At 36.6% G+C, this 12773-nt stretch overlaps 1 long non-coding RNA gene across 1 annotated transcript; it reads right to left on the bottom strand.

Annotated features, from left to right (window-relative positions):
- Window positions 1-11304: 11304 nt before the first annotated feature.
- Window positions 11305-12201, bottom strand: LOC131676379 (uncharacterized). Its single transcript, XR_009303167.1, has 3 exons — window positions 12067-12201; window positions 11521-11783; window positions 11305-11405 (listed from the first exon to the last, which is right to left on the bottom strand). It is a non-coding gene; the product is annotated as an uncharacterized LOC131676379 (long non-coding RNA).
- Between the last annotated feature and the right edge of the window lie 572 nt (window positions 12202-12773).

Below are 12773 nucleotides of genomic sequence, written 5' to 3'. Positions count from 1 at the left end.
TTATTATTATCGAATGTTATGACAGCGGCAAGCGAATAATATGAAAAAATAATGTCGGCCATCAGATGGCACGAGAGTGCAATGCTGATGTTTTTATTCTGGCTGCAGTTTAAACTGGACATAATCGACACGATAAAACCATATGCAATTAAACATCCTTTCATGTGCGTTCTCATGTTAAAAAGTAAGAGAAAAGATTTCCCTTTGAATTTCACATGAAAATCCATATTCGCATGAATTTCATTTAAAAACCATATTTTCCACACTCGAATGGATATTCAAGTGGCAACCATGTGCATTTCATGTGTTTGTGGATTGAAATAATTCAATAATTTCCACATGATGTTAACGTGTTAAGTTTTTTCAGTGTGAAGAATCCAATCAGCGACAATTGGCGATTCTACGTTGAAACCGCTCACAGATAGCGCAGGAAGCAAAGTGTTGCTGATTTCATTCTGTTCTGTCATAGTGCATATATTTTCTGTAAACATTGGTAAAAAATAACTTTTAAACACCAAATCACCGATCAATTTGTTGATAATTGTTTATGAAAAAGAAGGAAAACCATCATTTTATAAGATGAAGATTAAACATCTTGCGAAAAGAGTGTAAAACGTGGTGATTTCTAATATTATTCACAAAGCTATATGTGTGCTGTTCCGAAATGTAATTTGTTGAGCACCGTAGCCGCCGCAACATCATTTCCCATTCCTCTTAAGTTAAGCTAAACCTTTATGAGATGGTGTAAATTCATGAAACTCTTCAGATCACGCGAGGAAAAATATATCCGGCTAATAGGAGCTTTGTATCATACACAGCCGATCCTTCTCTCTGATAGTCTTCACTGAATCTCCTACGTAGTCCAAAATATGAAGGAGTTTGGCATTGGAACTGATTGGGTCTCGGTTTCGAGTTGGAACTCTATTTACAGAACGATTTTTTATAACCACAATAATACCCCGATTACATTTCGAAGAAATGTATGAGCCAAATAGTTGCAAATGGCTGTTATTTCAGAATAGTTGCAAATAAAACTAAATTTCTTGCTCGTTTCATTCATATTTTGGCAGTGGTAAGCTTTTTCCGAAAAGAAAATGAAGTTTTAGTAGTAAGCTACGACTCACTTGCGGGTGAAAAAAAGCAAACTGTATCACTTTGCCAGTTCATGAGCTGAATCATAGGTGTCGCATGACTAATTTTGGTTTTGCCGCAAATCGCCAATTGGCGATTAGCGGCAAAACCAAAATTAGTTATGTGACACCTATGATTCAGCTCATGAACTGGCAAAGTGATACAGTTTGCTTTTTTCTCCCGCAAGCCCAGTTAAGCTCAGCCGGAAATGAACTGGAATTCTAGCTAGAATCGGTTGTGTCACTGGAGCCGGAATACGAACTGGAACCAGCCAGAATTCCAGTTCAGTTCCGGCTGAACTTTACTGGGAGTGAGTCGTAGCTTACAACAAAAGCGGCCCTTACACGTTCAATATTTTTGTCAATACGAGTATTGACGATATTGTTGCAATATTTCAATCCCATTTGAAATCCACATCGTCAATACCACTTTTTTCCATTACACGTACAATACTTTTGTCAATACTCTCTAGTATTGACAAAAATATTGAGCTTAAAACGGCCCTTACACGTACAATATTTTTGTCATCACTAGAGAGTATTGAGTCCAAGGCCTGGGTTTGTCTGCATTTACACGCTTTTCAAATAAATTCCAGATAATCCCAATTTTTGGATCCGTTTCCACCAATTTTTCGTTAGGTGGAAAAAGCAACCATATCGCACAGATTGGGAACAATCCGTGCTATAGCGTTTATCTCAGCGGCTTCAAAATCTGTCAATTCAATCGACGGATTAATTATAATATTGTTGTTGGCTGCCATGGTTTTTATTAGTTCTAGAACTTTTTTGTAGTTAAATTCTGATTTATCTGGAAGGAGCATGTGTACTAAGGGTTGGAACGTTCGTTCAATGCTCAATGTTCCGATTGACCCGCGGATGGCAATTTATGTAGCAGATCAATCAATAAGGGCATGACCTGTGATCAACTCGTATGCTCGGTTTATTCAAACATAGGAGTTGACTCCTTCTTTTAAACATGAGCAGCTCTTTGAATATGTATGCCAAATAGCCCTCGGAATGAAACTTGTTATCCACTCGTCTGACCGGTTTTCTCAAACATAGGGGTTGATTCATTCTTTCCAGCACACTATGGAATAGCTGGAGCAAAAAGTTGGCTAAAATAGGAAAAACGTATTCGAACTATCATATTAAAGATTTTTTATAACATTGTTCGATGTTTGTTGCATCATGTACCATCGAAATTTCAAGGGGGCCTCTACTTTCGAGGCGTAAAATTGAAGTGTTTTTTGGGAATAAATTGCGAAAGATCTACTGAATGGATCTTGATTTTTTTATTTTGAAGATACATGTTTCGGCTTTTCAATTTATCTTTAAACGACGAAAACAAAAATCTCTGCGACTTTGAAACGTCATTGGCGACCTTGATGTTTAAACAAGGGGCGTGACACTTCCAATAAATTATAAAATGTTATAAAATTATAATGTTTTTGTAGAATTATAGAGCAACATTATAATTTTATATCTTTTATAAGCATATACAATCAAGAATTTTCGAACTTGCTTTCGAACATGTTCTCAGTGTGCGGTGAATTTATGAGTTGTCATTTTTTATTGTTGAAAATGTCGATCATACAGGCAATTCAACCAATCTCAAAACTATTAAATTATTGCGACAACATCCGCTACTTTAGAACAAGGTAATTCCAGTTTAAACGGGGAAATTAATGAGGACCAAAGACCTAATCTGAAGCAACTAATCGAGCAGTAGTGGTTGCTTGGCTGGGACTACGAGTTCCCTGTGCATTCGGCCGTCATTACCATAGTGCTTAATCATATTTATATTAGTCCGCAATAATTTGAGAAATTACCTTTAAATATTTCTACATATATCTTCCAAATTCTATGCTGCTAAAAAACTTCTGTATCCTGGTTGTAATGGAGAACACTGAAGATTCATTGGAGATATTCAAGAGTCTATAATCCTTGAATATCGAAACACCTCAATCGATATTAAAACGGGTATCGTATGCATCATTTACAGTCGTTTGTTTTCGTTTTTGACTGTGCACTACAGAGTGTAATCGGTGCTACACGCATTAAAACTTGGGTGTAATCAGTCTGTCTTTTTTTTGCACTACACCGGTGTAGCACCAGGAAAAAACGAAAACGCTATAAGAGTCGTTTTCGGAACTGATCAAATGTATGATTCATTTTTCCTTGGTACTCACTCTTCGAGATGGATACGATGTATATATATATATATATATATATATATATATATATATATATATATATATATATATATATATATATATATATATATATATATATATATATATATATATATATATATATATATATATATATATATATATATATATATATATATATATATATTGAGGCTTTATACACTGAGAAACAAAAATATGCATACTTTCTATTCCTGTCTCTTTTCTCTTCTTTTCTGCTCTGGTTTTTATGCTTTTTCATGCATATACTTCTAGTAAGCATTCAATGAGTGGATAGACCTAATATGTCCAATGCTTAAAATTTACAGTAGAAGAAACGAGAGACAGATAAAAAAGTATGCTATCGATGCATAAATAAAATTCTGCGTGTATCACAGAATTCGGTATATTGCCAAATGGCACCAGTATGCATATAAGGGTTAAAAATTAAGCTAGCATAATGTGCAATATATTTATCAAACCGCCAATCGCATGTGCTGATTAATTTATTTTATCTATTTTACTGAAAGCTAAAGTTTGTCCTTTTTAATATTTTTACAATTAACATAAGCTACAATCCGCCTGTAAAAACTAGAATATTATAAACAAAAGAATAAGTGCATCGAAGACTTTCAAGCGATCCGACGAAAATGTGCATTTTCATTATTCTCTGAAAGAAGATGCACACTTGCATGATAGCCTAATTTGGAGTGAAATGAGCAATACCGATTTTCCTGGTTCTGGCTGGTTACAGTTCGTATTCCGGCTCCAGTGACACAACCGATTCTAGTTTGATTCCAGTTCATTTCCGGCTGAACTTTTCTGAGTAGTAGTGACCTCTTAGGTAGATTAATTTTAACAGATAGCTTGCTCATTGGCCCTTTTCAAATAACACGTGAGGAATGATCTTAAACATTCTTAAAATTTCGCGAGTCTTGGATGAGACACTAATCTTAACTAACCATCACTGCTGAACAATGATGGATTCTTTATCTTGACAAACGATTTGTTCTCTTCCAATATTGTGTGCCAGCATTTCGATTGGAGATCTGCATTGTACTGAAAAAAGGAGTGAAGATACGAAAATTAGAGAATTCGCCAAACTGGCTATACCTGTTATTGTTACCAATACTAATGTCCTAGGCAAGGCTGGAAGAAGTCATTTCAAATGACATTTTCAAGCGAAAGTTCGGGAAAAAACCAATACGACAGCACCGCTGCTAGTTTGACTTCGGCTGCTGTGCATGTAAACGGACGAGAGAAAAGCAAAAACGTTCGTGCTGCTGATCGTGCCTGTTACATGTTCGTGAAAGTTCGGTTATTCGGCTTGCTGCCGTAGTTGGGTTTCGTTCGCTAGCTGTTGCGAATGTATGTGAATGGCCCGTATGTTTTACTTGCATCATCCGTTGCGTTGGAACTGTTGCAAATAAATTTCATAGCAGCGGCTCAAAATGAATGTAGTGAACGACATTCATGGCTCATATTTGCAAGATTGGAATGTGCGGCAGTTCGTTTTTCGCTTGCTATAGGAAAGGACTGCAAGCAAAATGTTAGCGGTCACATAGTATCGTTGAAAGGAAAGTTGTTGGCCATTGAAAATCTATAGTTTTGTATATTTACAATTCGCTGATGCGTCAAAATTAAAATATTTTCAACTTTTTAGTAATGAGTTTTATATTGAAGAAGTTGTTGGCCGTTGAAAATTAGTAGTTTTGTACATTTACAATGCGCAGGGGGTCTGCCGATGCGTGAAAATGGAAATGTTTTAAACTTTTTAGTAATGAGTTTTATATTGAAGGGAAATTCGTTGGCCGTTGAAAATCAATAGTTTTGAACATTTACAATGCCCAGGGGGGTCCGCCGATGCGTCAAAATGGAAATGTTTTCAAGTTTTCAGTAATGAGTTTTACATGGAAGGGAAAATTGTTGACCGTTGAAAATCAATAGTTTTGAACATTTACAATGCGCAGGGGGCTCTGCCGATGCGTCAAAATGGAAATGTTTTCAAGTTTTCAGTAATGAGTTTTACATTGAAGGGAAAATTGTTGACCGTTGAAAATCAATAGTTTTGACATTTAAAATGCGCAGGAGAGTCCGCCGATGCGTGAAAATGGAAATGTTTTAAACTTTTTAGTAATGAGTTTTATATTGAAGGGGAATTCGTTGGCCGCTGAAAATCAATAGTTTTGTACATTTACAATGCGCAGGGGGGGTCCGCCGATGCGTTAAAATGGAAATGTTTTCAGCTTTTTGGTAATGAGTTTTATATTGAAGGGGAATTCGTTGGCCGTTGAAAATCAATAGTTTTGACATTTAATATGCGCAGGGGGTCCGCTGATGCGTCAAAATGGAAATATTTTCAAGTTTTCAGTAATGAGTTTTATATTGAAGGGGAATTCGTTGGCCGCTGAAAATCGATAGTTTTGTACATTTGCAATGCGCAGGGGGGTCCACCGATGCGTTAAAATGGAAATGTTTTCAGCTTTTTGGTAATGAGTTTTATATTGAAGGAGAAATTGTTGGCCGTTGAAAATCAATAGTTTTGTACATTTCCAATGCGCAGGGGGGGTCCGCCGATGCGTCAAAATGGAAATGTTTTCAAGTTTTCAGTAATGAGTTTTATATTGAAGGGAAAATTGTTGACCGTTGAAAATCAATAGTTTTGACATTTAAAATGCGCAGGGGGGTCCGCCGATGCGTCAAACTGGAAATGTTTTCAACTTTTTAGTAATGAGTTTTATAGTGAAGGGGAAATTGTTGGCCATTGAAAATGAATAGAAGTTGTTGGCCGTTAAAAATTAATAGTTTTGGACATTTACAATACACACGGGCAACCGTCCATGTGACATAATAGAAACTTTTTTATGCGGTAGTAGCATAATCAAGTTACAGAATGATGGTATTGCAAGACAAAATTTTCATTATTTTTCTCCTTTCATCAGGAAAATAAATCGTTTCATTAATAATTTTGTGCCAATACATAAGAAACAATTAAATGAACAAAAATATTCTTTTTTCATAATCCACCATTACATTTTGGCATATTTCCATAGTGGAAATCTCAAAAGGAAATGTTTTCGATCATTTTTACCGCTACCTTGCAGTATTTTAGTCGCATAATATCATAGTAGCGAAAACTCGGTTTTCTTACATTAGCGATTTAGGCCAGTATTGCCACAATTAAATCTGTACCGGGATCCTTTCTATCTGCACTCTTCTATCGAAAGAAGGACCGGATTATGTACCCAAACAATAACGAGGTTGTTAAAAAAATCATTTTTCTTCTACATATTTTCCATTCGGGGAAATCAAACCAGACATTCTGACTCGGTTGTTTTATTTGAGCTGGAATTCCGCAAGAACCCAGTAAACTAAAAGGCGGCGCCGTAACTTGTCGTTCACTTTAAAAGTAGTGTGGGAAACCAGTTAGAATTCTGGATGAGTTTGACTGGGTAATGTCAATATCAGCTCCAGCTCAAATTTTCACTGCCACTTTGTTTGCCAACCAATGGTGGCCAACAGAGTAGCGGCGAGAAGCTGAGATGGGGTTGGAAATATCAATAAGATGCGAGAAACCGGCTTGCAGGAATTCAAATGGAGTACGTCAGAGTAAACGTATGCACTCCGAGAAGATTCGCTCAGCTTTTATTAGACATCATCCCTTTGATTTGCTAGAAGCATGTTTCTCGCATATTGCATTATAATGTCAGCTTCAGTTCAAGCTCAATTAGTACCAGCTCCACTTCAGATTCTTGCCATCACTGCTGCCTAACTCAACTGTTTACTGGGATGCATCGCAGGGTTAAATTATTTTACCTTGCTGTAATGTAAAAAATCTGTACCAATCTGTACTTTTTTACAAAAATCTGTAATCTGCACCCTAATAAAAAATTATACACAAACTTTAACCCACATAGTCCAGCGATTCCACATAATGTATGAATGATACCCTGAACAGGTCGTTAGGCTCTTGGATCATTAGATGTTTATTCGGGTACCGTACAGAATCTGTGCCAAAAATGCTTCAGAAATCTGTACCTTTCTACATAAATCTGGACTTGCGGCATCACTGATTTAGGCCCTCATGAAAGATCTATGTCGAAGTGAGAATTGCGTATCAAAAGAAAAATGCGAAGAGTGACCAATTTGACAAACACAAAGTCGTTTCAAGGTAATCATCATAAGGTGTAGGCATGTGTATAATAAGATTATTGGTGGCAAACTCTGAAAAACTCAGAAAACTTGAAAATGCTAAATTGTTGTATTCAAATCAATTTGTTCCAATTAATGATTTGTTTTTTAGAATGATGTAGTATTTACGCCATCCCAATCCTGTCGGATGTAAAATCAAAACACTGGCGTCACATATGTAAAAATCTTATCCGTTATCATATTGGGGTTTATGCCACTTGCTGTTTGACGAGACTATAATTTAATATTGTAAACGGTCTATGCAAGAGAATGATCATTGGAGGGTAGTCCTTCGTGAACACAGAGTTCGCTAAAATTTAAAACTGAATATATGTAAATTTGTAATATCTCGATGTCACAGCGTTCACACGTGACATGACAATAGGGGGGCGTTTTGTTCCAATTTTACGTCAGAATGGTCCAGCTCCTGATTGGTTGATTCTGACTTTTTTACCGTACGCAATGTTACTGCAGAGATAGCGAAATGATGTTTGGCAGTGTTGCAATATTTATAAAAAAGATTGTCATTACTTTTCACAAATAAAATTATTATCGTTAAAGAAGAAAAAATGACTAAATTGAAAAGAAATTGTACGGCAAAGTGAAACAAGTATTTATCATGCATTTACCGTATACGTGGTATATTATCTTTAACAAAAATAAGACAGAAACCACAATATAATCTAAATTTTTTCAGAAAATGGCTTCATCAAACCTTACTAAACACCCATGATATAGAAAAACGGTGCCATTCACCAATATAGTGGATTCAAGATACAAAATATTGCCGGCATAAAATAAATTAACAAGCCTTCATTTTCATTAATAAAAATAGCAACACTGTTCGGAAGATGGCAGGAAGAAAATGCGCGAAAAGAAGAATATCGAAGGAAAAATAAGAAGCCGATTGTCACGTCTTGTCTTAGTGTTGACCTAACATCGAACAATTTGGCTATCAAGAAACACACCCAGACCAGGGATGCCACATTGACATCTGTGTTTCGGCGAAAAAAATCTTTTTACCATCTGTGATGACAAAATGCAAAAAATCTGTCATCTGTGAAAAAGAATCTGTGATCAAAAATTGTGAAAAAAAATCTGTGACATTACAGAAAAATCTGTGAATATGGTAACCCTGACCCAGACGCGACAATGTTCACACCTTTCTAACATTTACATCTTGATTCCATATTAAAATTTTCCAGAGCTGTCAGATAGCTTTGTTGGAAATGTGCATCCTAATAAAAAAAATCTGTACAGTCTTCCCTAATAAACATCTAATGATCCAAGAGCCTAACGACCTGTTCAGGGTATCATCCAAACAATATGTGGAATCGTTGGACTGGGTTAAAGTTTATGTATAATTTTTTTTTATTGGGGTTTATTCTCTGGTTCGTAACTCTTTGACTGGACCGTGTTTTAGTTAGACCTCCACTAGTTAGACTGTTGTTCAACTAAAAATCAGTTTTGTGGTTATTTACGCATAATTTAACTATTATTACTTAACTATTGATTTTGAATGGCCAACAATTTCCCTTTCAATATAAAACTCATTACTAAAAAGTTTAAAACTTCTCCATTTTGACGCATCGGCGAACTCCCATGCGCATTGGAAATGTACAAAACTATTGATTTTCAACGGCCAACAATTTCTCCTTCAATATAAAACTCATTACCAAAAAGCTGAAAACATTTCCATTTTCACGCATCGGCAGACCCCCTGCGCATTGTAAATGTACAAAACTACTGATTTTCAACGGCCAACAACTTCTCCTTCAATATAAAACTCATTACTAAAAAGTTGAAAATATTTCTATTTTGACGCATCAGCGAATTGTAAATATACAAAACTATAGATTTTCAATGGCCAACAACTTTCCTTTCAACGATACTATGTGACCGCTAACATTTTGCTTGCAGTCGTTTCCTATAGCAAGCGAAAAACGAACTGCCGCACATTCCAATCTTGCAAATATGAGCCATGAATGTCGTTCACTACATTCATTTTGAGCCGCTGCTATGAAATTTATTTGCAACAGTTCCAACGCAACGGATGATGCAAGTAAAACATACGGGCCATTCACATACATTCGCAACAGCTAGCGAACGAAACCCAACTACGGCAGCAAGCCGAATAACCGAACTTTCACGAACATGTAACAGGCACGATCAGCAGCACGAACGTTTTTGCTTTTCTCTCGTCCGTTTACATGCACAGCAGCCGAAGTCAAACTAGCATCGGTGCTGTCGTATTGGTTTTTTCCCGAACTTTCGCATTAAAATGAAATTCGAAATGACTTCTTCCAGCCTTGGTGGTGGGAAACAAAACTGCTGTGTGGCGGCATTCACGCACACCAAAGAGATTACATTCATTGAACGACATTCATACGTACACCAACCATGAAATTCGTCTATGACTTTCCTGCTCGGGCAGCAGCGTGAAAGTTTGTAAGCTTATGACGTTCATAAAAAAAAGTCACGTTTCCAGCCCTGGTCCTAGGTACTAATAATCATGTGACTGCATTTATGACACGTGGGATGATGTTTCAGATCAAGCTAATTTGTTGCTGACAATGCTGGTTCCTATTAGAGGAGTATTTCCTGCTGTTGTTGAATACACGGTTTCCATGTGGCCAAAATCTTTGGACAGGCGAAGTACGCTGCACTGGTTACTCTGGTCAACACGGATAAACGTGGAAGCTCGACGTAATGTAACTTGATGGAATCCATACTGGACTAGTCGCCTATGTACTGATCTACTATCCAAAGATTGAATGAATAAATATCAGTATATTTTATCTCTAATATTTACACCTGCCACGCGGTACTGTAAAAGTCGTACAGTACGAGTAGAAGATAATCCGTAAAATTGTAAGTTCCCGTTCAGCACGAAAAGGGCCCTCAGATTGTATCTTATCCAGAAAGGTACATTTCAGTGGCCGTTGTTTCAAAGAACATAGAAAAACTCACACTCCAGATCACCGTAAGCAGGATTATGTCGTTTTTGCTTGAAGCGAAACTGAGTCAGTTCCTAACCCCAACTGCTGTCAAAATGTATGAACTGACAGCGGTTGGGGTTAGAACCTGACTCAGTTTCGGGTTCAAGCAAAAACGCTATTTGAAAAGAAAGCTGTACCAGCAAATCCATGTACTAATCTTTCACCTGACTTCTCTTTCAATTCATTTCAACTTCTTCATATCGCACACTAGTTTACCACCTTTTAATGTTTTCAATATTCGTTGCATTCCTTTAGCTGTCGGAGCCAAATGAGATATTTTAGGGCTGCGAGTTTTCTTCATCTTTGAGAATGGAATGGTCTGTTTCCTTCCGAATAACATCCATCAACATGAAATTCTCGTTCGTAGAAGCTCTTCAAATAATTTTTGCTTTTCGGTCGTAGACTACCCTGTCAGTATCACCTTTTTCTGGCATACCGTGAAGGCAGTGTTCCGATCAAATTTACGGAACCATGCACCAGGAATCCATGCTTAGTGTTCCATTATAAGTACGTTATGACCACTGAATCTATAAAGTACGATTGACACAATCCGTCATTTCTGATACAGAACGTCAATATTAGTTGTACGAATTTCCTTTGGAGAAGTTCCTGCACAACATCATCGGCATCGAAAGTTTTGATGTTCAGAACGTGTAAATGCGCATATAAGAGATGTATCCAAAATATCTTGATAACATGGTGCGCTTCCAACACCTGCTTGTTCTGTAAATCAGCAAAGTAATTTAAATATTAAAAGGAACGATTGGGGAAAAGTAATTTGTAGGTGAATCTTACCGAAAGAAAAAAAAGTCCCTTCCGAGCACCTTGTAGTTGTTGTTGGCGATTGATCGGCTGTGTCCTGTTAGTGCTGTTGAGCTATTTGTGGCCAACTCAATCTGAAAGTGATGTGATTTTTTCTAGAACGTGCCTTTTTTAAATAATAGAATTCTAAATTACAGTTACACGGCACCGATCCATTCAAAAATGAAAAAATAATCCAAAATGACTCACTTTGCTACTGCTGCTACTTGTAGTGCTCCCAGTGCTTGGAACTGTATTGTATACTATTCCTGTTGTGCCTGAAGGAGCCGTTGCTGTATCTGCTGATGCGGAATCTGGGTGATGATAGTTGTTAGCCTATGATCATCTGCGTTTGGTTCTGATTGGCTTGCGTCGAACCCAGATACAGAATCGTCGTGGTCGAACGATGAAAAATCTCAATTTGCGGCTGCTGCTGAGAAATGTTGGTGATAAGCGCTGGAAGAGGTTGTTTGCTGTTGTTGAAATGGTTGAATTACTATCCGTGTTAAGATAGACACATTTTAATGTAAGGAACTGGTAGGAATCAAGGCTGATATCTGACGAAGGTGCGTTACTACACCAGAAGAACCTCCGTAGGTTGGAATTGTGGCACCGCCTCTTAGTAAGTCCTACCGGAAAACGGGCTAAAATTCCGGCTGACTCTAGTTAGTACCCGGATCCAGTGATACAACCAGCTCTAATCACTGGAGTAACTAGAACCAGCCCGAATTATGTATAAATATTTTGGGTACTTACCATTTCTTGTTTATTCAACACCATTTTTTCATTGTTTTCACTCATATACGCGTAACTAAGTTACGTCTACTATGGTAACGGCTGTTCGAATCTTATTTTCGAACTTATAACAATTCGAATTACAGTATAACTTTTATAGACAATTATAAATAAATATAGAGGGATATAAAAAATATAAAACCAGGCGAAATATTTTTATAAAAGAGTGTCACGCCCTTGTGTTTAAATTACATGGGTCCCGCTTAAGTAAAGTTTCGGCTAATTGGGCAATCAGTAACCAATATTCTCTATAATCATAGCTACGTTGGCTATATTTTATCGGGTTTTTTAATTGTTTTTTTTTTAATTTTATGTAACGATTTGTAAAAATTTCCAATTATTACGTTATTTTTTGAAAAAAAATTTGCAAATCGTGCTCGGTCCAACATAGCGGTATGATTTCTGAACAATTAAAAAATATTGAAATCAGACCAATAGCTCTATGAGGAGACTCGACAGCTAAAAATACTACTATCGGGAAAACGCGCTTTTTTCGTCTTTAAAACTGAAATTCGAAAGCTAAACACGTATCTGTGTAATAAAAAACATATTTAAAATCTACTCACTCCCTAACAGTTGATTCCCAAAAAAATGCTTCATTTCTTCTAAAAACTGGCCGCATGCAACAGTTTTTATTAAATTGAAACTATGCAATCAATGAAGTATTA

This window comes from Topomyia yanbarensis, chromosome 1, assembly GCF_030247195.1.
Source record: "Topomyia yanbarensis strain Yona2022 chromosome 1, ASM3024719v1, whole genome shotgun sequence".
Classification (NCBI taxonomy): domain Eukaryota; kingdom Metazoa; phylum Arthropoda; class Insecta; order Diptera; family Culicidae; genus Topomyia; species Topomyia yanbarensis.
The sequence above is the reverse complement of the archived record's forward strand: the minus strand, read 5'-3'. Positions and strand labels throughout refer to the sequence as shown.